This window comes from Pan paniscus, chromosome Y, assembly GCF_029289425.2.
Source record: "Pan paniscus chromosome Y, NHGRI_mPanPan1-v2.0_pri, whole genome shotgun sequence".
Lineage (NCBI taxonomy): Eukaryota > Metazoa > Chordata > Mammalia > Primates > Hominidae > Pan > Pan paniscus.
In genome coordinates, this window is record NC_073273.2 from 37,186,668 (window position 1) to 37,210,085 (window position 23,418).

Sequence of the window (23,418 nt, forward strand, 5' to 3'; positions counted from 1 at the left end):
ATTTTATATCAGTCATTGCTATACACATAAGTATATATAAGTATGTGGACATTTATATATTAGAGTACGCATAAGCATATATACATTATATTGAAAGTAATGGCAAAAACCGCAATGACTTTTGTGACATCAACAAAATAACTTAAATAAATCTTTCAACTCATGGGAATTAAGCTGTCACCCTGGAACAGGAATTAAAAGAAATTTAAAACTGTGTAAGCAAAAACTCAGTTGTATGTAAGAAAAACCAATTCCCCCTGAGGAAGAGGAAGAGCTGAAGTCCTTTAAAAATTAACTGCCTATTTTTCTGTGGCTAGTGAGCCTTATCTGTCCCTTTCCCAGGCATTGTGAAGACTCTGTTTCTCTAGCTGTGCAGCTGCAAGGTTACTAAACAGATAATCTCAAGTCATAAAACATGCTATTCCTTGAAAAGTAAGAAATAATGTAATAAATGTCTTAACTGAATAACTGCCTTTGTTTCTCACTTCTGTAATACGCTTCTCCCTGCACAGCTCTCCCCCTGCCCCAAGAGATGCTTAAAAGGTATCTTGACTCTTTGTTTGGGGCTCAGTCCTTTGAATGTGAATCTGACTGGGTCAGTGCACCTAAATAATTAAATAATTCCTCCTTGACCCCTCAGTCTCTCTGATTCCTTAATTTTCCTGCTGCAACCTAATTTGCTATTTCTTGTGTTTCCTGAAATCTCTGGGTGCCCTCAAGAAGATTACATCTTTTGAGCATTATGTGCTTCTTGGAGCATCTAAATTCATGAGGCATGGTGAGGATTTTTTTTCCTAATGCATTTATTAGACAATGACTGCCACAGTTGAATTGGTGTGAAGGAATAGGTCTTTACCCAAACAGAATGGCAGATCATACACATAAACACACACCCTGTCAGGTTTTATGACAGGGAAAACAACCCATGACAGGAAGATACTATCATGGGTTTACATCAAGTGTTACTGCCTAGGAAGACTGTAATGCAATATCCTCTCCCACATATTTCTAACAGAACACACTGCCAGATCGACCCAACTGTCTGTGGCTGTATCATCCCACACATTCATTTTTCATAATGCTTTGATGCCATATAGATTATTTCTATGACTTTCCTCATTCATGTTTCTTTGCCTCCTTAATAGAATTTTAGATAAAGATAGTTTATTTCACCAATATCAATGTTGTTTAACATGTTAGACTTGGTTTTCTGGTACATTTTGTCATCTGTCAAAAAGCCATAGCACTGAGTTGTGCTGTTCATCTCTATTCAGTTAACAAAGTATCTCTTTTCCATGGAGGACCCTGATATTGATGACACTTTTCAATATATGCAGAACTGTATAATCATCTTTTTTGAAACAAAACCATTTTGGGAAACTCTGTGCATGCTTTTTGGGCAGACACCTCAGATGTGGTACAAAATAGCATAGACAGCCTTAGATATATGTGGCATCAGACTTTTCTGAGCTTCAGATCTAATAGAGCATATTCCTTTTATGGCTACTTATCAGGGCTGTAGTAAGGGAATCTGAGAGGATTTGTCCCACAATTCTGGGTAAATCAGAAACAATCTCAAAGACTTCTGTGTAAAAACTACTCTGTAACTGAATGAAAATGAATAATTCAGGTCAGTGCTGACAGCTTCTTGACAGATGGTAAAATTTTTCAGGAAATCAAGTTTATCCAAGCTGTGTCCAAAGTAGTTCATAGATTTCATTTTTTATGACTGAAGGACCACTTTAAATCCAAATCATATTTGCTGAAAATATTAATGTTAAACAACATTTCTGTTAAACAACTAAACAGAAAGCAGAAAACTTGGTCCCAGAAATCTCTTGGCATAGATCCTTTTTTTTTTTGTCTTCCCTGAGTAAATTCTGATTCCTATTCATAGAGCTGAGTCTCTCAAATTTGTGCGATGAATTTATTCTCCAAATGAAAATAACTCACTAATTTATTTTAGAGGGGCTTGGAGGAATAGGTGAAAATAAAACCCACAGGCATATAATGCACACACTGCTAATCATATATAAATAGAGAAAAACTAGGTATCAAGAATGGGTTAAGGAAGATGAAAGGCAGAAGAAACCATGGCTAGTCTTTTATTTTCAAAATGATTTCCAAGGTGGACAATGGGTTCAAAATCTTGTCCTCAGCCTCCTAAAGTCCTGGGATTACAGGAATGAGCCACTGTGAGCTGGAAACCATTATCCTAAGCAGCAAATTAAGACAGAAAACCAATTATAACATGTTCTCACTTATAAGTGGCAGCTAAACATTGTATACTCTTGGACATAAAGATGGGAAAAGTAGACACTGGGGCTACTAGAGGCTACTAACTGTTGGGTACTATGCTCAGTACCTGTGTCATGGGATCAACTGTATGCCAAACCTCAGCATTACGTGATATACCTAGGTTACAAAATTACACATATGCTCTCTGAATCTAACATAAAAGTACAAAATAAAAAAAATGAAGAAAATGAAATCCATTCTCTCTATTTTCTGGAAATTGAATTCTGCTGGACCAGGGACAACGGAGCTTTACTGAATAAGAAGCCCTCATGACACAAGTCTTTTGAAACTTTTTCCCACCATGTTGATTTCCTCCTAGGCACCTATTTTCCTTGATAGGACCAATGCATTCTCTCTTCAGGACATATTGAGGCATGGGCTTGCAATGGCAGCCTGCATTTTCAAACTCAAATCAAGGTGACAGCAGAACCACTGCAGATAATGACTGTTCATTTGAGAGGGTCAACAGTTTCATTCTGAAAGACATGGAAGCCTAAGACCCAGAAATATTAGTTAATGTTCAGAAGTACTTGTGCTGGAAGAGTGTCCAGTAAATCCTTGCTCTGTCTCCAATACATTTTCAAGATTATTTCTTGGTACCTAATCAAGTCTTACTGTTGTATCTGGCAACATTGATCTGCAACAATTTAAGTCTCCTTAATAATTTAAAGCAAAAATGCCACAAAGGAGGCACTACAGTACCTGCTTTCACCATAAATCCAATAGAGTTCTGTTAAATATGTATTGTTAATTCTACAAACACCTTCAAAAATTGTTATTGTCTACATCAGCAAATGAACTGGGTACATATTAACAAATGTAGTTTGTCCTGGGTACATTTTAAATAATTTCATTCCAGGATAATTGGTTGTAATATGTTTCAAATTACAGTCTTTAAGAAAGGCAGATCAATTTCAATTTAAATAAACATTAAGAGTTGCAGGCTGTGCCAAGAATTGATGTTCATGTTGTAAATCAAACCTCATTTTCTGCTTAGAATTACTAATTGATTTTCTTCCTATCCAAAGTCCTATTCAATCACAAATAGAAATAGGTATATGATAAGATGTGCCTGTAGATATTTAATGTGCAATTCAGACATTTAACATTTTTTAAATGTTACATTGCCAATCTCCCTTTCTTGCTATTGTCCACACAATTTTGATATGTAGCTGATTTAAGAGGCATGAGGAAATTTACATTAATAGTCTATGTTTTAAGGCGGCAGAGAGAGAGAAAGACAGACAGTGAGTGTGTGTGTGCGCATGTGTGTTTTTGTGTGTGTGCGGAGGTGGGGTTCTCCCTCTGTTGACCAGGCTGATCTTCAACTCCTGGGTTCAAATGATCCTTCCAGTCGGTCTCCCAAAGTGTTGGGATTACAGATGTTAACTAGGCCCTTGAGGTTCTTAATATTGATTATTTTGACAATTTTAAAACAGGCAGCATCTGTACCCTTCTATCTTCTGAACATGTTCAAAATTCTACCACTTCAAGGGAGTTTTCTATAAATTATCAATGAAAATTGTTCATATATGAAAAAAGTAGTGCCTAGCATTTGTAATTCTGTATATTCCAGAGACTCTTGTTTGATAGGGTTTACATTATTTTAACCTAAGCATTTGTTAAGTTGTGAAAACCGAGAAGCCCACTGCTAAGATTGAGAATTAATTGAGACATGAATGGTGCTTTTAATTTGCCTAATTGGGTCAAAATTTTGCCTTAAGAGTGGAAGCATCATTTTCTCCTATAGCAAATTTTATTTTCATAATTCTACCCCTTAATACATTATCACTGCATCAGAGTAAACTGCTACATTTTTTATTTGGTGTTTGACACAAAAAGTATTCTTGGGCAGATATCTCCATTGTTAGATGATTCTGAAGGGGGTGATGCTGTTTTCTAGCTTAAGAAAAAAAACAAAATGAAGATGAAGAGCACAGTTTGGGGAGCTTTTGATATGCAGCTGGGAGACTTCTGCAGATAGAATATAAGACAAATATAATTTGTGTTTGGAAGCAGTATGAATTCAACTGAAAAATAAATCCCCATAAACAAAAGTGCTGTAAAGTCCTTAAGAGTATAATCACACTGTAATTACATGGCCCTACAAATATGACACTGCAATGGTGGATCCATATCACTATACATTGGTCCAAACCCACATTTTGCACAACACCAAGGATGAACCCTCAAGTAAACTATGGACATTGAGTGAAAATGATGTGTCAACATAGTTTCATCAACTGCACCAAATGTGCCACTCTGGTGGGGGATGTTGATAATGGGAGAGGCAGTGCATGTGTGAAGGAAGGAATATGGGATCTCTCTGGACCATCCATTCAATTATGCTCTGAACCTAATGGATATCTAAGAAAATAAATTCCATATAAATTATATATAAGATACTATGCTCTCATTTTAAAAAGACAGTAAGAACTTAGTAACAACTTAAAATAAGCTAATTCATTCATCAAGTAATTTCAATGATATTATATTTGTTGCTTAAGAATCAAAGACAAAACACCAAGTTGTGTAGGGGATGGGAGTGTTTATGTGATATTATATTTATTGAGTCCATTACATTACTTTCCCTTATGACTGGCAATGGAGGATCAGTTGCTATCTTTATATTTTCTAGAGATATCTCAGAATCTCACATTTTTTTCAGATGAATGCTTACATTGTTTCTTAATTTCTATTTTTGTCTGTCAAAGAGAGTGTGTGTGTGGGTGTGTGTGTTTCCTGGGAGTTACACCGTAAAAGGCATAGCTGTCATTCATTTTTATACAAAAGTGGAACTTAGAAACAATAAAACCTGGCAGCTCCAAACCAAGAGAATTCTGTACTAGCTAATTATTGCCTATGCAAATGATCACATGCAGATCGGACCATAAACAGCATTTAAAAATCTCTTCTCTCTCAGTGTCTGCCAAAGAGAATGGCATACACCACAAAGTAAAAATTAAAATGCTTGCATAGGCATTAATAGGCATTAGTTAATTGCAAAATAATGACCTCAGACCTTATGAAATGTCACTTCATAGAAAAGAAATGCACAATCCCTGATGATAACTCTGTTCAAAACCTTAGATCACATATATGCATCAGTTTGAATGGTGTTGACCTAAATTAGGTCACCTAATTTAGGCATACTTTAGCCTAATAAGGCATGCCAAAACTTGCATCCCTAAGGAACCTCCCCTGAGGGGGAAGTGTGCTCATGAGAGAAGACTTTCTAATTACTGGAAAATTTATCTCTGTCTTGGATAATGCACAGGTTTTTACAGATCACTGAGTACTAGTTGCATACCATGCACTTTCCAATATTAGTCCTAATCATAGGGGAAAATAAGGTAAGACTTTTCTTGGATCAAGAACCACCCAACCTGTGCATCCATTTACATTACCCCTTTATTTTATTAGTTGTCCCCATCAATCTCGACATTTCCATTCTTCCTACCTACTCTGGAAGGTTGATTGCTGTAGTTTGGATGTTTATCTTCCCAAACCTCACGTTGAAATTGGATCCCCAGTGTTGGAGGTGGAGCCTAACTGGAGGTGTTTGGATCCTGGGAGTGAATTCCTCTTGAACGTCTTCATGCCATCCTTGCAGTAATGGGTGAGTTCTATTAGTCCCTGCAAGAGCTGGTTCTTTAGAAGAGCTGGGCAGCTCACTTGCTGTCTCTCTTGCTTACTTTCTCACCATGTGATTTCTGCACAAACCATCTCCCATTCTGCTATGAACAGAAGAAGTCTTAGGCCATTACAAGGTGCCCAATCTTCCAGCAACTAGTATCATGAGCTAAATAAATTTTTTTATCATCAATTACCCAGACTGAGATATCATTTTATAGCAATGCAAAACTCTCTAAGACATTAGTCAAGGTCAATGGATAATGAGATACACTTGTTGAAATCACTTGTTGTATAAGCATTTGAAAGCTCTGAAGCCTCTGTTGTGAGCATGGGGTGTCTCATGTATTTTATCTGAATGAGGTTCACCTGGAGTGCTTTTAAGTACTAGATTGTTTTAGGAGCATTTCTCACCCACCATCAAAGAATTAATTCTCTTGTTGTAGTATGCAAAGATCTTTATTTTAGCAAACTCCCCAAATGGTGTAGTGAACACTACATTGGGAAAAACTTTTCCAGAAGGCAAATGATAAATTTTCTACCTTCAGCCAGATGACATGTGTGCTTGGGTCTGCTGGGTAGGAATTAGAGAAGGAGGAGAAGGCATGGCCTTGGTCTTCTGTATTAGGAGTCAACAATAGCCTCTTCAATATTCAGTGTCCTAATCTGAATTTTCTATTTAAAATGATTTTTTTATCTCTTGAAGCCAATGTATTTGAGAGTGCGCAGATTAACTAACTCTCAGTTCAAGCTGAGGCATGAAGAAAAAGTGTGTTCCTTGAGGTAAGATTTGGTACAAAGACACTTACGTAGATTATTAAAAAAACAAAAACAAACTATGTATGACCAGCTTTGATTGACCATATATGTGATTCATATTTTCATTCATCTCAAACTGCCACATATTAAGATATCCATGTTAAATACTCAATATATGAGTTGTTTGGAAATAGCACTAGTTCTTTTCATTAGAAAAATAGGGAGAAGAGCTCCGACCTGAGAAGCTCTTGGCCTCTTGTGCACACAAACTCACACACAAACACACAAACATGCCATAATCCCAATAACTTTCAGTGACCTATATTGACTAAAGGGATTTCTAATTTCTTCATATACTTTAACTTAAATTAAATCATCTCAGCATTTGGGATTAACTTAATTTATACAAAAATAAACATGTGGAAACACAGAATTCACATTGTTGTTGCTTAGTTGGTAAGCCTAAGGCAACTGTTATTTTAAGCCAAGAACAGAAAAACAAATGGCATATGGTCTTATTCATAGGTAAACTCTAAAAATGTTTATTTCATGGAAATAGAGAGTAGAATGGTGGTTAATGAGGGCAGTGGGTGTTGGAGAGATGTTGGCCAAAGGATACAAAATTTCAGTTAAACAGGAGGAATGAGTTCAAGAGATCCATTGCACCATGTGGTGGCTACATGTAATAGTATGTTGTATTCTTGAAAAATGCTAAAAGGGTGTATGTGAAATTTTCTCCACAAAAATCATAACTATGTGAAGTAGTACATTTGTTAATGAGCTAAATTCAGTTATTCCACATTGTATATCTACTTCAAACCATCATGCTGTCCATTGTAAATACATGAAATTTTCTTTGTCTATGTAAAAAAGAAACACGTAGAAATACATATCTTCCAGAAAATATTCACCAATCCTCAAGTTATAATGTTAGCCAAATGTGGTTTCAGATGAACTGGAAAAGGATTTAGAAAAAAAAAGTCTATATATTTTTTATTTGGGGGAAGACTAATATAGACATGCAAATATATACATAATTGAGTAGACTTTACCTAATTTTGTGAAAACAGCTTTCTCATGAATGTGCATAGAAGTAAAAACAAGAGACTTATTATTCAGACCAAATGAATTGTATTTATCTTCTATGTGCTGCTGTATGTGTGTTAGAGAGCTAAAAGGGAAGAGCCCCTTACAAAACCCTCAGATCTCATGAAAGCTCACTCACTATCAGGAAAACAGCATGGGGAAAACCAGCCTTATGATCCAATCACCTCCCACCAGATCCCTCCCTTGATATGTAGGGATTACAATTCAAGATAAGATTTGGGTGGGACAGAGAGCCAAACAATATCAGCACCCAAGTCCACAATATTTTATTATAGCAACTCAAATGAATTAAGACAATTATGATGATTAACTTAGAATGAAAATATGGGTTAGTTGAGGAAATCATTGAATAAAGTAATGTATTGTCATGATACTGACTTTTGTCTGTGTGGTGGTTTGCAGATGCTTACTCCATTGTATGCAATACCAAATTAAGTAACTAAACAAAACTCAACTAAATGCACCATCAAAAGGCCAGTAATGAGTGTGCATGACTCAGATATTATGATGCATCAAATTCTGTTCATCCATGTGACAACATAAACCAGACATAGCAGGTTGCTAGGAAAGCTTTGTGAAGAAGTTTATTCTGGGAGAATGAACAATGGAGACAATGTGGATAGGTACCAAAAGCATTGGCACCCTATACAGGGTTTGAGAAGCATTATGTGTGTTAGAACTAAGAATTGAAAATTCTCCTTTATGTTTCTTTAGTTGACAAAAAGCATTAGTCTTTCCCCAAAAAACATTTCCTTATTCCTGAAATACAAACATATGTCATTGCTGTTTGCAGCATATAAATGAATTGCTACATTAACAATTTTTTTACATGGGTCAGGTGTGGTAGCTCATGCCTATAATCCTAGCACTTTGAGAGGCTGAGGTGGAAGAATCACTTGAGCCCAGGAGTTCAAGACCAGCCTGGACAACAAAGCAAGACATCATTTCTACAGAAATAAATAAATAAATAAGTTAATAAGCAAGCCAGGTGTGGTAGTCACTTGAGCCAAGGAGTTGGAGACTACAGTGAGCTGTGATTGTGCCACTGCACTCCAACGTGGATGACAGAGTGAGGGCTTGTCTCAAGAAGTTAAAAAAAAAAAAAAAAGATAAAAAGGTATTTGTGATATAGTTCCCAGAAAATAGTTTTTAGGAAAGTAATACCCTATTCTCTATTTCTGCCTTTAATTTCCCTTCCCTTTGTTTATTCTAAGGATTCAGAGTACACTATTAAGACCCTGCTGTCTGGCCAGAGAAGTTTTTGACCTCTTGTGCACACACACACACACACACACACACTTTCTAATATAGATGCTCCATGAATAACAGTGAGGTTACATCCAAATAAACCCATCATAAGTTGAAAATATTATAAATAAAAAGTGCAATTATAGGTTTCTAAGAACTTGCTTTATGAATCTGGGTGCTACTGTATTGGGTGAATATATATTTAGTATAGTTAGCTTTTCTTGTTGCCTTGATCTCTTTACCATTATGTAATGCCCTTCTTTGTCTCTTTTGACCTTTTTGGTTTAAAGTCTGTTTTATTAGAGACTAGGATTGCAACCTTTGCTTTTCTTTCCTTTCCATTTGCTTGATAAGTCTTCCTCCATCCCTTTATTTTGAGCCTATGTGTGTCTTTGCACATGAGATGGGTCTCCTGAATACAGAACACTGATAGGTCTTGACTCTATCCAATTTGCCAGTCTGTGCCTTTGAATTGGGGCATTTAGCCTGTTTAAATTTAAGGCTAATATTGTTATGTGTGAATTTGATCCTGTCATTATGATGCAAGCTGGTTATTTTGCCCATAGTTGATGCAGTTCCTTCATAGTGTTGATGGTCTTTGCATTTTGGTTTGTTTTTGCAGTTTGTGGTACCAGTTTTTCCTTTCCGTATTTAGTGCTGCTTTCAGGAGCTCTTGAAAGGCACATCTGGTGGTGACCTCCTGACCTCAAGTGATCCACCCATCTCAGCCTCCCAAAGTGCTTGATTACAGGTGTGAGCCACTACTCCTGGCCATGTTTCACTTTCACATAATCATAAGTCAAATCATCCTAAATTCCAATTATCTGTACCATCACCTTGGGGATTAGGACTTCAACATATGGGTTTTGGGAGTGACACAAATTTTCAGTCCATAACTAACATGGATCTTATGTTTGGGATATTCTTACTTCCTTTATGTTGTTTAAAATGAGACCTTGTTTCACTGGCCTGTATTTTTAAACATGCATATGTTTATTTTTATTGGCTTTAATTTTCAACAGAAAAAAAGGGTAAGTGTCAGTTTGGCATCTTGTTGACCTCATGATTTTCGCTGAGTAAAACCACTGCTGTTTCCCACAGTGCTGTGCTGTGTGATAATGAGTGGCACATGAAAATTTGTTATGTGAGGACACATGTGCTATTATCAGAGGTGACCTGCATGGTCTCTAGAGTTTGTATTGAAAGCCATGCTGCTATGTACATTATTCCACATTTTTTTCCATTGTCTACTGTATATGTTTCAGTTTCTATTTGGTATACACCTAAGAGTGTTGTGGTTAGCCACAGGCTCTGGGGATGTTCAGCCTTACAGATCATATTAAACTGTTTTCCAAAGTGTTTGCACTGATTCACTCTTCTCACTCAGAATTCATCAGGGATACTATGGATTCATATTAGAACATATGCTTGACTGTTATCTGATTTGTTTCTATTTGCCAAACTTGCAAAATATCATCATATGAATAAAATATCATCTGGCATGTGTGTATCCTCATCTCATTTTTAAAGATAATGTAGCTAGGTGTGATGAGGCTCATACCTCTAATCTCAGCACTTTGGGAAGCCAAGTTGGGAGGATTGCTTGAGCCCAGGAGTTAAAGACCAGCCATAGTGAGACTCCCTCTCGATAAAAAAATTAGGCAGGTGTGGTGGTGCATTCCTATAGTCCCAGCTACCGGGGAAGCTGAAGTGGAAGGATTGCTTGAGACCACAGGTTGGAGGCTGTGGTGGTGAGCTAAGTTCTTGCCACTGCCCTCTAGCCTGGGCAGCAAAGTAAGACACTGTCTCTGAAAATAAATGTAAAAAATAATAATAATAATGTGCTTCCTTTTAAGGCAATGTTTGCTCTTTCTTTCTTATGTTCTTTTACTCCATTAAGTAAGTTCCATTTGATTTCCAATTTACAGTGTATTTTGAGATATAACAATTAAATATTATCAATGACTTTTCTTTTTCCAATTAGAGGATCGTATTTTCTCTCCTAATCCAAAACTGAGATAAATTTCATTTCTAGACTTTTTAATAAGCAATCTCTGCTGCACAGTGACAAACCCAAATGGGTCATGGTATATTATTATTTTTATATACCATTACATAAAACTTGTTAAAAATGTCTTTAGATATTTGAAAGTAAATTTATTTTTTATTTTTATTTTTTTTCTTCCCAGGTTCTTTTTTTAATTCTTATTTCATTTTATTATTATTATACTTTAAGTTTTAGGGTACATGTGCACAACGTGCAGGTTTGTTACATATGTATACATGTGCCATGTTGTTGTGCTGCACCCATTAACTTGTCATTTAGCATTAGGTATATCTCCTAATGCTATCCCTCCCCCCTCCTGCCACCCCACAACAGTCCCCAGAGTGTGATGTTCCACTTCCTGTTTCCATGTGTTCTCATTGTTCAACTCCCGTCTATGAGTGAGAACATGTGGTGTACATTTATAAGTGAAATGGATTCATTTTTTATTTTCTTTTTCTTTTTCAAAATCTTGGTCAAGTTTCAGTGTTCAGGATGACATGACAGCCTTAAAATATGAGTTGATACTCTTCCATTTCCTTTTTTTGTGTGTGGTTGCATAAACCTAGGATGATCTGTTTCTTGAAGACCTGTAAAAGTTATCTGGGCTTGATGCTGTAAACCGTTGAAAGACTTCTAGCCATTCCTTTTTTACTTCTTAGTAAGCCAGCCTTAACAAAATTCTTAAACCTTCCCTTAACATTTGCCCCTATGTCAAAGTGTTTTCTTAGTTGTTTTTCAAAGAACAACTGTTGGTTATGTTAAGTTTCTCAATTGTACTATTAGAAACTTTCATAATTTATATGTTTTATTTCTTCTCTTATTTATCCCTTTCCTTTCATATTCTTGTAATGTATGCTATTGTTCTTTTTCCTGTGTGTTTGTGTGTGTGTGTGTGTGTGTGTGTGGTTGTTGTCATTGTTTGTTTCTTGATACAGAGTGTAGTTCTGTCACCCAGCCTGGAGTGCAGAGGTGTGACCAGGGCTTACTGCAACCTCTGACTCCCAGGTTCAAGCAATCCTCTCACCTCAACTTCCTGAGTAGCTGGGAATACAGGTGGATGCCAGAATGACAAAATAAAAAAAGAAAAAAAAGGAAAAAGAAAAGTATGTTTTATGGAGATCGAGTTTCACCAGGTTGTCTAGTCTGGTCGCCAACTCCTGAACTCTGGTGATCCACTGGTTTCAATCTCCGAAAGGGTGAGGATTACAGGTGTGAGCCACCAAACCCGGCCCCTTTTATTGTTTTTATGTGAGCACTTGGATGATCACTTTTGAATTGCTTTGTTTTTTGCTTAAAATTTCTAAGGATATAATCCCTCCAGTGAACCAATTTTACTTAACATAGCATTTCTCTATGTAGTATATCCATTATTATTTAGTTCTATTAATACTTTCAAATTCTACATGATTTCATCTGCAATCCATGAGTTGTTTACCTAAGCAGATTCATATTTTTATTTAGTATGTGGGAATTCATTTCCTACTTTCTTTTTATTATTTATAAATTACAGTAAACTAATGTCAAAATAGTATGAATTAAAAGTTAGACAGAAAATATGATCTCCATGATACTTTTTCTTTGATATTTGTGGAGGGTTTTTTTATGGCCTAATACAGGATCAATTATTGTAATACTCTAAATGCTTAAGAAATAAAATGTCAATTAACATGGTCCATCTGACACCCACACACTTTATTATTGGATACTTTTTTGTGCATTACTTCAGACTAATTTAGTTCTACCTCCAATGCATACTACTTTGGTGCTCAGTTCCATGCAGGTCTTATTTAGTTCAGGCAAATGCACTAGCATCTTTCTGAAGTTGTAGAATTCTGCAACTTCTCAGGGACAAACAAAAAATATTGATGGAGTTTATACATTTAAGGGGACAGGTTTAGCAAATGAATGATATGGTTGCTTAAAATCAATGCTTCCACATTTTACCTTTTCATCCCCAAATGTGCACTTGTGAGAAACAATTTGTAAACGTCCAAGTCTCAATGGGATGAAGAATCAATCACCAAACTTGCTAAAGATTATTTTCATTAGCTGTTCTGCCTTTCCTGTCCTGTTACAGATGGTTAGAGAGGCATGAGCAGAGCAGGAGAGGGTGCTTCCACCACCACCAGGAATGTCAGGTGAGAATAGGATTATGGTTTGAAAATTATCACATTGCCACTCTAAAAGGGATAAATTGGCAGCTGGCACTAGGGGGAGGCCATTTCCTAATTGTCCACATATCTTGCACTAAAATGTTAATTGAATACAAACACCAAGCAGAAGCAACTTCCCAGCCATGTGCAATAAGAGACAGAATGGCAGTGTACGACCTTCCAGGGGCGCTCCACCAGAAAAGAGAAGAAAGCTTCAGACTGGCATGCATACAACTTACTGAACACACTGCATGTGCTCATTTGCCAAGACTAATGAGGGCACTGTGCATATAGGCAGCCCACCCTAAGGGAAGAATTATGGGAAAGGGGTGCACACGGAAGAGGGCAGCCTATAAAGTCCTATATTCAAGGTCAAATGTCACACTTGTCCTTCAAGTTGCCCGCTTGGGTCTCTTCCAAGTGCACTTTCCTTTCTTCCCTGTTTTAAAGTCTTTTTAAATAAACTTCCACTCCTGCTCTGAAACTTGCTTCAGTCTCCTTTTCTCCTTATGGCCCTCAGTTGAATTCTATCATCTGAGGAGGCAAGAATTGAGATGGCTACACATGCCGCTGGTTACTCAGATACCTTCGGGCAGTAACAATCCCACTCTAGCTCTTCACTTGTTTGCTCATATTTTCAATTAACTACTTGGGTGCAGGCCTTTCCACAAGTTACACTGTAGGAGAATCCCAGAAGAAGAGAGAGAGAGGGAGAATGAATTTTCAGATGTGCATCAATTCATGTCAATTTTTCCCAGCTTCTCTCAAGTTCCAAACTTCTATCCTACCTGGATTTTGCTAAGAAGATTTTGCATCTCCCAATATGAGTCAAGACAGGTAAGGAGGAGTCACTGTGTCATACCACAGCCATGATGTGAGAGAAATAAAACCAACTGTTATCTTGCCCTCTCTTAACCTCTAGAGCCATTCGAGACTGCCCCAGTCTGAAGGCATCCTCAACTACTTCAACCCATGCACACCCATTCATTGCCCTGCACCACTCTATTTGCTCTATTTGACTTTACGTTTTGTTCTCTCCACTGTCGAAGAATTGATCTTTGGAGAGATGGCCAGTAGCTTAAGCAGTCCAAGACCTCATTCAGAACACCTATGTTTGATGGATGATTGTGCTCGGTGCCTTTCCACATCACTTAAGTGATTCATCTCCCTGGAGTGCTCACAGGCTAAAGTTTCCCTAGCAGGTTAAACAGAAAGCCCTTTTCACCACGTCATTAATCAGTCCCTTGTCCTTGCACTATCTGGGTCCATTCTGTTGCTATAGGCATTGAATATTGTATCTTTTTATATATAACCTTTTCTTCTGGAATAAGAGGTTGGCCAGGAGTGATAGCTTATATTTGTAATTCAGACACTTTAGGAGGCTGAAGTGGGAGGATGGCTTGAAGCCAGGAGTTGAAGACCAGCCTGAGCAATACAGACAGACCTTATCAGTACAAAACAAAACAAAACAAACAAGAAATAGCCAGGAATAACAGCATGCACCTGTAGTTCAAACTGCTTAGGAGGCCAAGGCAGGAGGATCTCTTGAGCCCAGGAGGTCCAGGCTACATTGACTTATGATCACATCACAGCACTCCAGCCTGGGCAACAGAGTGAGACTCTGTATCTAAAAAAACACATGATCAAAAAACAGAATGAAAGGCACATTAAAGACCACCATCAGAAAATATATTCAAGGGATTTAGGATCTATATTGAAATGACAATGTGAGGAGCCCCAGAAAGATGAAACAAAACAAAACAAGGCAAAAGAAACAAAAGATATGCCTAAGTGCTCCAAATTGCTCAACCTGATCAGTGATTTTGCGGAAAAAATGCATACACTGCAAGCATTTTAGTTCATTTGTTATGGATAGATACAGCCGGGAAACCCTGAAAATTAAAGTGATCATTTTACAGACTTGCGCAGGAGAACGAACGTTCTCTGGCTGACTTCTTTTTTCATTTTCCAGGGACTGCATGTATAATTGGGAGCCTTTAAAAAAGCTTATATTATTTTAGCCTTTTATTTTATGTTATTTTACTCATTCTCTGACTTCTTAATCTAAAGCCAGAAAAATGAAGTTCTTCAGAGAAAAAGAGACCATCTGAACAACGTTAAAACAAGTAATGTGAAAGAAATTGATTACAATGGAAGAAAAAAAGAGTAAATTTACTTTTAATATTTTTATGATTAAATAGAAGGCAAATATTAGTGACCATTAGATCAATTCCAAATAATTATTTGCTAGTGTATAATATGAACCTGTATGTGAATTATAATAATATTTTCCAACCTATACTGGATCATTATTATTTGACCAATTACAAAAACATATAAGGTGTGGAAGTGGCTCAGACACAAGATTTTGTACCGGGAGCAGTTTCTCTTAAATTCCAGTTGAATTTTGGTCCTTGCTAGTCCCAGCATGCAGTATGTACCTCTGAGCTTGACTTGTGATTTTACAGTCGAAAATCTCCAGATATAAGGTCTCTGCTTAAAATACTGGGTGGTGAGGCAGGAAGAAGATGACTTGAACCCAGGAATTTGAGGTCACAATGAGATATGATTGTATCACGGCACTCCAGCTTGGATGACAGAGCAAGATCCTGACGCTAAAAGAACAATAAAAATAAAAATAAATAACAGAGGATTGCTTGAGCCTAAGAGCTCAAGACCAGCCCAGACAACATAGGGAAACCACGTGTCAACACACACAAAAAATTAAAAACAAATAGAGAAATACTTGGTGGCCTCAGTGAAATGATTTCTTTCGCTGGATAAATCATTCATTGTATTTTATTTTTATAGTACTTAAAATATTGCTTAAAAAATACAAAAAATTAGCCTGGTGTTGTGGCGGGCGCCTGTAGTCCCGGCTACTCAGGAGGCTAAGGTGGGAGAATGGCGTGAATCCAGGAGGCGGAGGTTGCAGTGAGCAGAGAGAGTGCCACTGCAGTCTGGCCTGGGCGGAAGAGCAAGACTCCATCTAAAAAAAAAAAAAAAAAGAAAAAAAGAAAAAACAAACAAAACAATACAAAAAAACCATAAATATGTTGGATTGGATTTTTAAAAGTAGTTTTAGCTAAATCTACTCTTGCAAATGAATGTTCTCCACCAAATCAGTTCCTTATGGAATTTGAAATCCACTTACATTGATCTTGCCAAATTTCAAGGAGCTATGAAAGCCTCCTCTAGATACTATGATGTGTTTGTTCACATGTGCTCTATCCACAGTCCTAGTACATCATCTCAATTTGGAAACACAGTCACATTACAGAAGGAAAAAGATCCATCTTCAATTTTCTCCATCAGCCTCATGCAAACTCTCTCTTGAGCCCAACCCAATGTTTTCCCACTGGAAAATTTCAGAACAAAGATAAGATTCTCATAGGTCTAATCGATGATTTTCCCCAATATGATGCCCAACGTGACTGTGAAACTTTGGAGATGGAATCTAGAAGGAGGTACCACCAACGCAAGCTAAAGGGAAGCTTAGTTTTGTTGCTGTTTTGGTTAAATTTGACGTTACTCACCCTCCCACCACCTTTCTGAGGTAGACATACATTATTCATCATTTTCATGTGCAAGACCCTCTCAATCCTAATTCTGCTCTCTGCCTACTTGTTTTGCCTCCACACATGTGCACCTGCTTTTCCAAAACCGATTTCTCTAAAACATATGGATTAAGCATTTATTGTGATTGTATCAAGTGACAAAGAGGATTCAACAAAGAGTAAGACTGGGTTTTTCTCCTAGGGCTGCTCATAGTAATTGAGGCATAGGGTCATGCTTCAGGGTATTGCAGTAGAGGCAGTAGACCAGTCATGCACAGAAAATATTCAGGCACGGTGACCGTGACGATGGATGGACCACAGGGCAGGTCTCCCTGAGGTTCATAATTCAGATGGAATCCTAGATGAGTGCAAGTTTGCTCTTAGATAGGAGCTCTTTTTGATCCTCTAGAAAGCAGCAAGCCTGGCTTATTCCTCTTTCCTCCCTTACTCTGCTGATACATTTCTGCAGTGACCAGGCTGTCTAAATGGGTCTTTGATGTTCAGTGGGTCCCTGATTCTGGCTGCTTTATTCTACCGCCCACTCAGGATAGCCTGTCCCTATGCAGTCTAGCAGAGCTAAGACCCCTGGGCAAAGCCTGCCCCATCACAGCAGAAAAGTCCTTCTCTGACCCTGCTGTCATTTATGAGTCATGAACACAAAACATGGTGGCCTTTGTCCACAGACTATAAATGTAAATGTTCCACTCAGCCAATAGCCAAAAGTGTCACATTTTCTACATCATAACCCTGCTTATTTATTAAAACAAAACACAACATTTTATGTGGTTGTTCATGGAGGCATGCAATCCATCACATAAAAGAAAAACAGAATTACACACTATTGATGGGTTCCATTTTATTAACAGGTAAAGACATATTATCAATTTTATGATTGAGAACACTATGAAGGAAGAGAAATTGAGAACTATATAATTAGCAAAAGACAATCTGCTTAATAACACATATTCTTGATTATTGGAGGAAGTAAGTCTCAAAAAAGGGGCCATTCTGGCCATAGAATTTGAATATAACAAGAATGATGTGATATCTGGAGACATTTAAGACTACTTACATATAGAAGGACAAATAGAAAGTACAATTCCACTAATTAGTCATTCAGGACATGTTTATGGGTAACTAATTTACATTTCATTGACTTTATAAATATATCCCCTGCAACTAAATTTAAAGGCAAAAAACATTTCTTACTATTCTGCCCTCAAACTCTCCATTTTCTGGGTCCTTGGTCTTTGCTTTCCTGACCATCATTAAATACAGAAGCACTAAATACAGAAACACCAAATACAAATATCAAACACGCATGTGCTAAATGATCAGATAAAGTAGCCTAACTATGTAGCTGGACATTTCCTAAAATATTTTATGGATATGACATTTTTCAAGATGGCTTAATGCTGCAGATTTGATTTCAGTGATTTAAGCATTATCATTAATGGCAGGAATTTTGCTTTCTCTCTGCAGTGTGTCCTTTAAGAAAGTACCAGGTTTAAACCCTGGAGAAAGACATCCAAAAATCGGACAAGATTGGAGAAACCATGGAAGCCCTTTTATAATGTGCTGTGGATGGGGAAACTTGCAGTCTTCAGAAATGATCTTATAGGAGAAGGTTATTGCTGTGTGACTGTCTTATTTATCTCTTATCACATGAGGTTTAGTAGCCAAGGCAACATCCACGTTTTGAGCTTTGCCAAGATCAAGCTCAAAATGAAAAAGCTGAAGACGATAGTAGGAATTAATTGTGTGAGATACTGGATAGTAGAGGAAAATAGACATGATTCATCTTAACTGCTAGTTTCTGGGTTAAAGATGCAAACAAATTTGAACTCAGAAGACGTGGTTTTTAAAAAACTCTCAATATGAAACAATAATATTAACTAGATTACTCCCATTTTATGCCACATGGGAAAGCTACAATTTTTCTACCTCAGACCAACCTAACATTTTCTCTAAAATATAATCATACACTTTTTTTTCCCACCTGGTCCAACTGTTAGTGCCTCGTTAATATAGACATTAGGAAACAAATGAGCATTCTGTTTACATGCATATACTTACTGCTGCTCTATATAGGGTTTTATAGACAACTCCAGATTTGGGGGGGGGGTAGGGAGAGAGAGAGAGAGAGAGAAAGAGAGAGAGAGAGAGAGAGAGAGAGAGAAGATATGTAAATTTAAAATAGAGATAATATTATAATATATTTTGCTTTCTCTCTGTAGTGCCTCCTTTAAGATGGTACCAGGTTTAAACCCTGGAGAAAGACATCCAAAAAACAGATAAGATTAGGGAAAACAAGGAATGGTTAGGGAAAACAAGGAATGATTAGGGAAAACAAGCCATGCTACAACTCTTGGCTTCAAGCCAAATCAAATGACCTCTAGTTGCTCCTTGGTCACAGAACAGGTAATGACCCAGAAGGTCAAGGTGTTGTCCAATTGCTTCATGGCACTTGGACAGACTCCCTGTACATAGAAAGGTACCCAGTCCCATCTACTTCTGGCAACTGGTGTCTATGAGCACACTCTCAAAAATGTTCTGACCCACCCTTCAGGGTCATTCTGCTTTTCCATAAATTCTGGATAACTTTTAAGAAGAACAATGGAATTTAAGAGTTTGTAAAACCTATCTTCAATTCAGCTTATTTACTTACTCTAAGAGAGCTTCCTAAAATGATTTTTCTTGATTGTGCAATTTCTAATGTAAAAGAAAAATCAATAAACCCATAGGCATTTGGTCTTCATATGAGAACTCATATATGTTTGTAGCATTTTAAATGCAAAGTCAGGTTTTAATTTCACCCTCAAGGAAAATTACAAGGGAAACCATGGACTCTCCATAAAAGATGTTAGCTTACTTTGCTTTTAAAAGGAAATATAGTTCTTTCTATTTTGGGTTCATTCCTATTTTCATCTTCCCTTTGGGAAAAGAGAAGGCAGGAAGAAAATTTTGAGGTGTGTAACCATCAAATTATGACTCAATACTAAAACATCCAGATAGAAATTACTCAATTGTTTTAAACTTGAGGGAAAATATGTGACATACTTATTTAATATAGGATATTTTCTGAGGAATCAATAGATAAATTACAGCTTCTAAGACATGCTTCAATTAATTGACTTTTTAGTATAAATGTTTTCAGCATTATGATTAATTGCCTGACTTCTGTAAATTGTCTGGCCACATCATTTATATCAGTTGCAACAAACTGCAAATAACCTGACAGGCAAAGTTATTGCAGTTATGGCAAAGCTTAACAGAAACTGTCAACTTGAAATTTAATAAAAAATGAAATTGCTTAGCTACTCATCTAAGGGCGAAATACTCTTTAATTGCTTCTTTGTTCATTTTGACACATATAGTCTTAAAGTTGAGGTATTTTTATCAACCTATACAACGAAAACCTAAAGGATATTGGAAGAAAAAATATATACATAAATATGTGTATATATACACAAATATTTATATTTTAATATTTAAATATATAAGTATATATAAACTATAAAAATATATAATATACAAATATAAAAAATTCTATACCTTATTATTTCAGCCATAAATTCTAGTGTTCTTTGCTTCTTTGTATAAATACACATTTCCATAACCACACCTGGTATCATTTTTCTTTTTCTGAAGGATGTCCTTACCACTTCTTGCAGTGTGGTCTGTGCTAATCAATTATTTCTGTTTTTCTATTTTTGAACATGTCTACTTCTTCTCTGATTTTAATAATATTTTTGGTAGTTATTCAATTCTAGATTACATTTCCCCCTTAGTTCTTTAGAGACATCATTCCACTGTCTTCTGGTGGGCATTATTTTTCACATGAAATTTGCTGGAATCATTGCTTTGACATATGAAATGTAACCTGTGTTTTCTCTCTGGGTGCTTGTAAGGTTTTCTTGAGTTACCACTTTTCAGCCCTCAGATTATGGAGTACTATGCATTTCTCCAAAATACAGCTTTAGCATCATCTACAAATTTTATAAGTTGGGATTTTACTTGTTGTTTTGGTGCATGTTGGCTGAGGTTCTTGAATCTATAGGATTATAGTTTACATCAAATACAAAAATATATTGTCATTATATCTTCAAATATGGTTTCTGTGATTTATCTTTTTCTGGGATTCCAATTACATTTATATTAATGTACTTAAAATATTCTTAAAGCTCGTAGATCTATTCATTTTTTAAAATCTCTCTTCTCTACTTTTTGTTTGTTTGGTAGGGTTTTTATTGTTATGTCTATAAATACACAAGTCATCTTTTCCTGCAAACTCTACTCTCCTGTTAACTTGGTTCAATGTTATTTTGATTTACACATTGTAGATTTTATATCCAGATGTTTTATTTGAGCATTTTATGTATCTTTGATGTTTTTATCTAACTTTATGAACACATGAAATACCGTTATAATAGCTGCTTAATGTCATTGCATAATCTAACATCTGTGTCATTTCTGGGGCTATTTTGATTGATTTTTCTTCATCTTATTAATTACATTTTTGTACTGTTTCTCATTACTGGAGGCTTTTCTTTGGATGCCATATCGTGTAAAATTTAACCTTTTGAAGTTGAATATTTTTGTGTCCTGTAAGTATGCTGAAGTTAACTTCTAAGATGCATATATGATCAAATAGACAGAGGCATGTTTACCAGGATAGACTAAATTTAGACCTGAAATACATTTTATTAGTCATTTTTTGTACTGCTATAAAGAATACTTGAGACAGTGAAATTGATAAAGTAAAGAGGCTCAATCAACTAACAGTTCCACATGACTGGGGAGGCCTCAGGAAACTTACAATCATGGCAGAAAGTAAATGGGACGCAGGTACCTTCTTCACAAGGGAGCAGAAGAGAGAGAATCTGTGCAGGGGAAACTGCCACTTTTAAACCATCAGATCTTGTGAGAGCTCTCTCACAATCATGAGAAGAGCTTGTGGGAAACTAACCCCATGATTTAGTCACCTTCCACCAGGTAACTCCCTTCACATGTGGGGATTACAATTCCAGATGATGTTTGGGTAAGGACAGACAGCTAAACCACATCACCCACTTCAAAAAATTAGAAGAAAATCCAAATGACACAATGTATGTTCTCTGACCACAGTAGCATTAAATTACAATCAATAATTAAAACATGTCTAGAAAATGCCCAAATATTAGAAACTGCATAAGACAATCATAAATTATAAATGGAAGAATCAAACAAAAAAATCAGAAATGATAAAATAATTGAACAAAATGCAAATAAAAGCACAATGTATCATATTTACAGGATAACACTGAACTTGTACTAAGAAATTTATGTCTCTGGATAACTATATTAAAAAAGAATGAAGATTTTAAATTAAGGAGCCATAGCTTTCACTTTAAGAACCCAGAAGAGAAAGAACAACATAAACCCAAAATAATCAGGAAAAAGAAAATAATATAAGAGAATACAAATAAAATAAGGCAACCAAAGGAATACTAGAAATCTTGGAGTAAAAAATATACCAAAAGGATGTTTACAATCAGTATTAATTAAAGAAATGATAGTTCAAGAGAAAATAACATAAGAACTGTTAATATCACTCAATTGTCAAAAGTATAAATTTGCAAAACTCAATCCTTTTTGCCTCTTTTTTTCCCCCAACAATGACTTTGTAGAATAGAATGTTTGTCTACTGCCTCCATGTAAGGCTGCTCTCTTGTGTTCTTTCCGACCCATCATTTCTTCGTTGCTGGATCTTTCATCTTCCCTTCATGCTATTGTTCCTCCAGCTACATCCCTCATTTTCCCCCACTTTCTCTCCACACTGTCTCCCAGTGCACCTTACCTAAAACAACCAGCTTAATTATTAGTGGGGAGACCAACGATCACCTGGCAGTAATCAAGCAAACCATTCAGCGGCCAGACTCTAATGCAAGTAAGAGGTGAAGCCAGCTAGTCTTCTGGGTCAAGTGGGGACTTAGAGAACTTTTCTGTCTAGCTAAAGGATTGTAAATGCACCAATGAGCACACTGTGTGTAGCTAAAGGTTTGTAAACACACCAATCAGTGCTCTGTGTCTAGCTAATTGGGTAGGGCACTTGGAGAACCTTTCAGTCTAGCTAAAAGATTGTAAGTGCACCAATCGGCACTCTGTGTCTAGCTAAAGGTTTGTAAATGCACCAATCAGCACTCTGTAAAAATGGAAAAATGAGCACTCTGTGAAATGGACCAATGAGCAGTCTGTAAAATGGACCAATCAATTCTCTGTAAAATGGACAAATCAGCAGGATATGAGTGGGGCAAAATAAGGGAATAAAAGCAGGACACCTGAGCCAGCAGTGGCAACCTGCTCGGGTCCCCTTCCATGCTGTGGAAGATTTGTTTTTTCACTCTTCACAATAAATCTTGCTGCTCCTCACTCTTTGGGTCCGCACTACCTTTATGAGCTGTAACACTCACTGTGAAGGTCTGCAGCTTCACTCCTGAAGTCAGCAAGACCACAAACTCAATGGGAGGAACAAACAACTTGGGATGTGCCACCTTTAAGAGCTGTAACACTCACTGCAAAGGTCTGCACCTTCATTCCTGAAGTCAAATGAGACCATGAACTCACCAGAAAGAAG

At 36.6% G+C, this 23,418-nt stretch overlaps 1 long non-coding RNA gene across 1 annotated transcript in view; it reads left to right on the forward strand.

The window, feature by feature from the left end:
• Positions 1–23,201, forward strand: part of LOC134729849 (uncharacterized) — a 54,502-nt gene extending 31,301 nt beyond the window's left edge. Inside the window, exon 3 of the long non-coding RNA XR_010111352.1 lies at positions 18,285–23,201. This is a non-coding gene — a long non-coding RNA (uncharacterized LOC134729849). The remainder of the gene's footprint in view (positions 1–18,284) is intronic.
• The last annotated feature ends 217 nt before the right edge of the window (positions 23,202–23,418 follow it).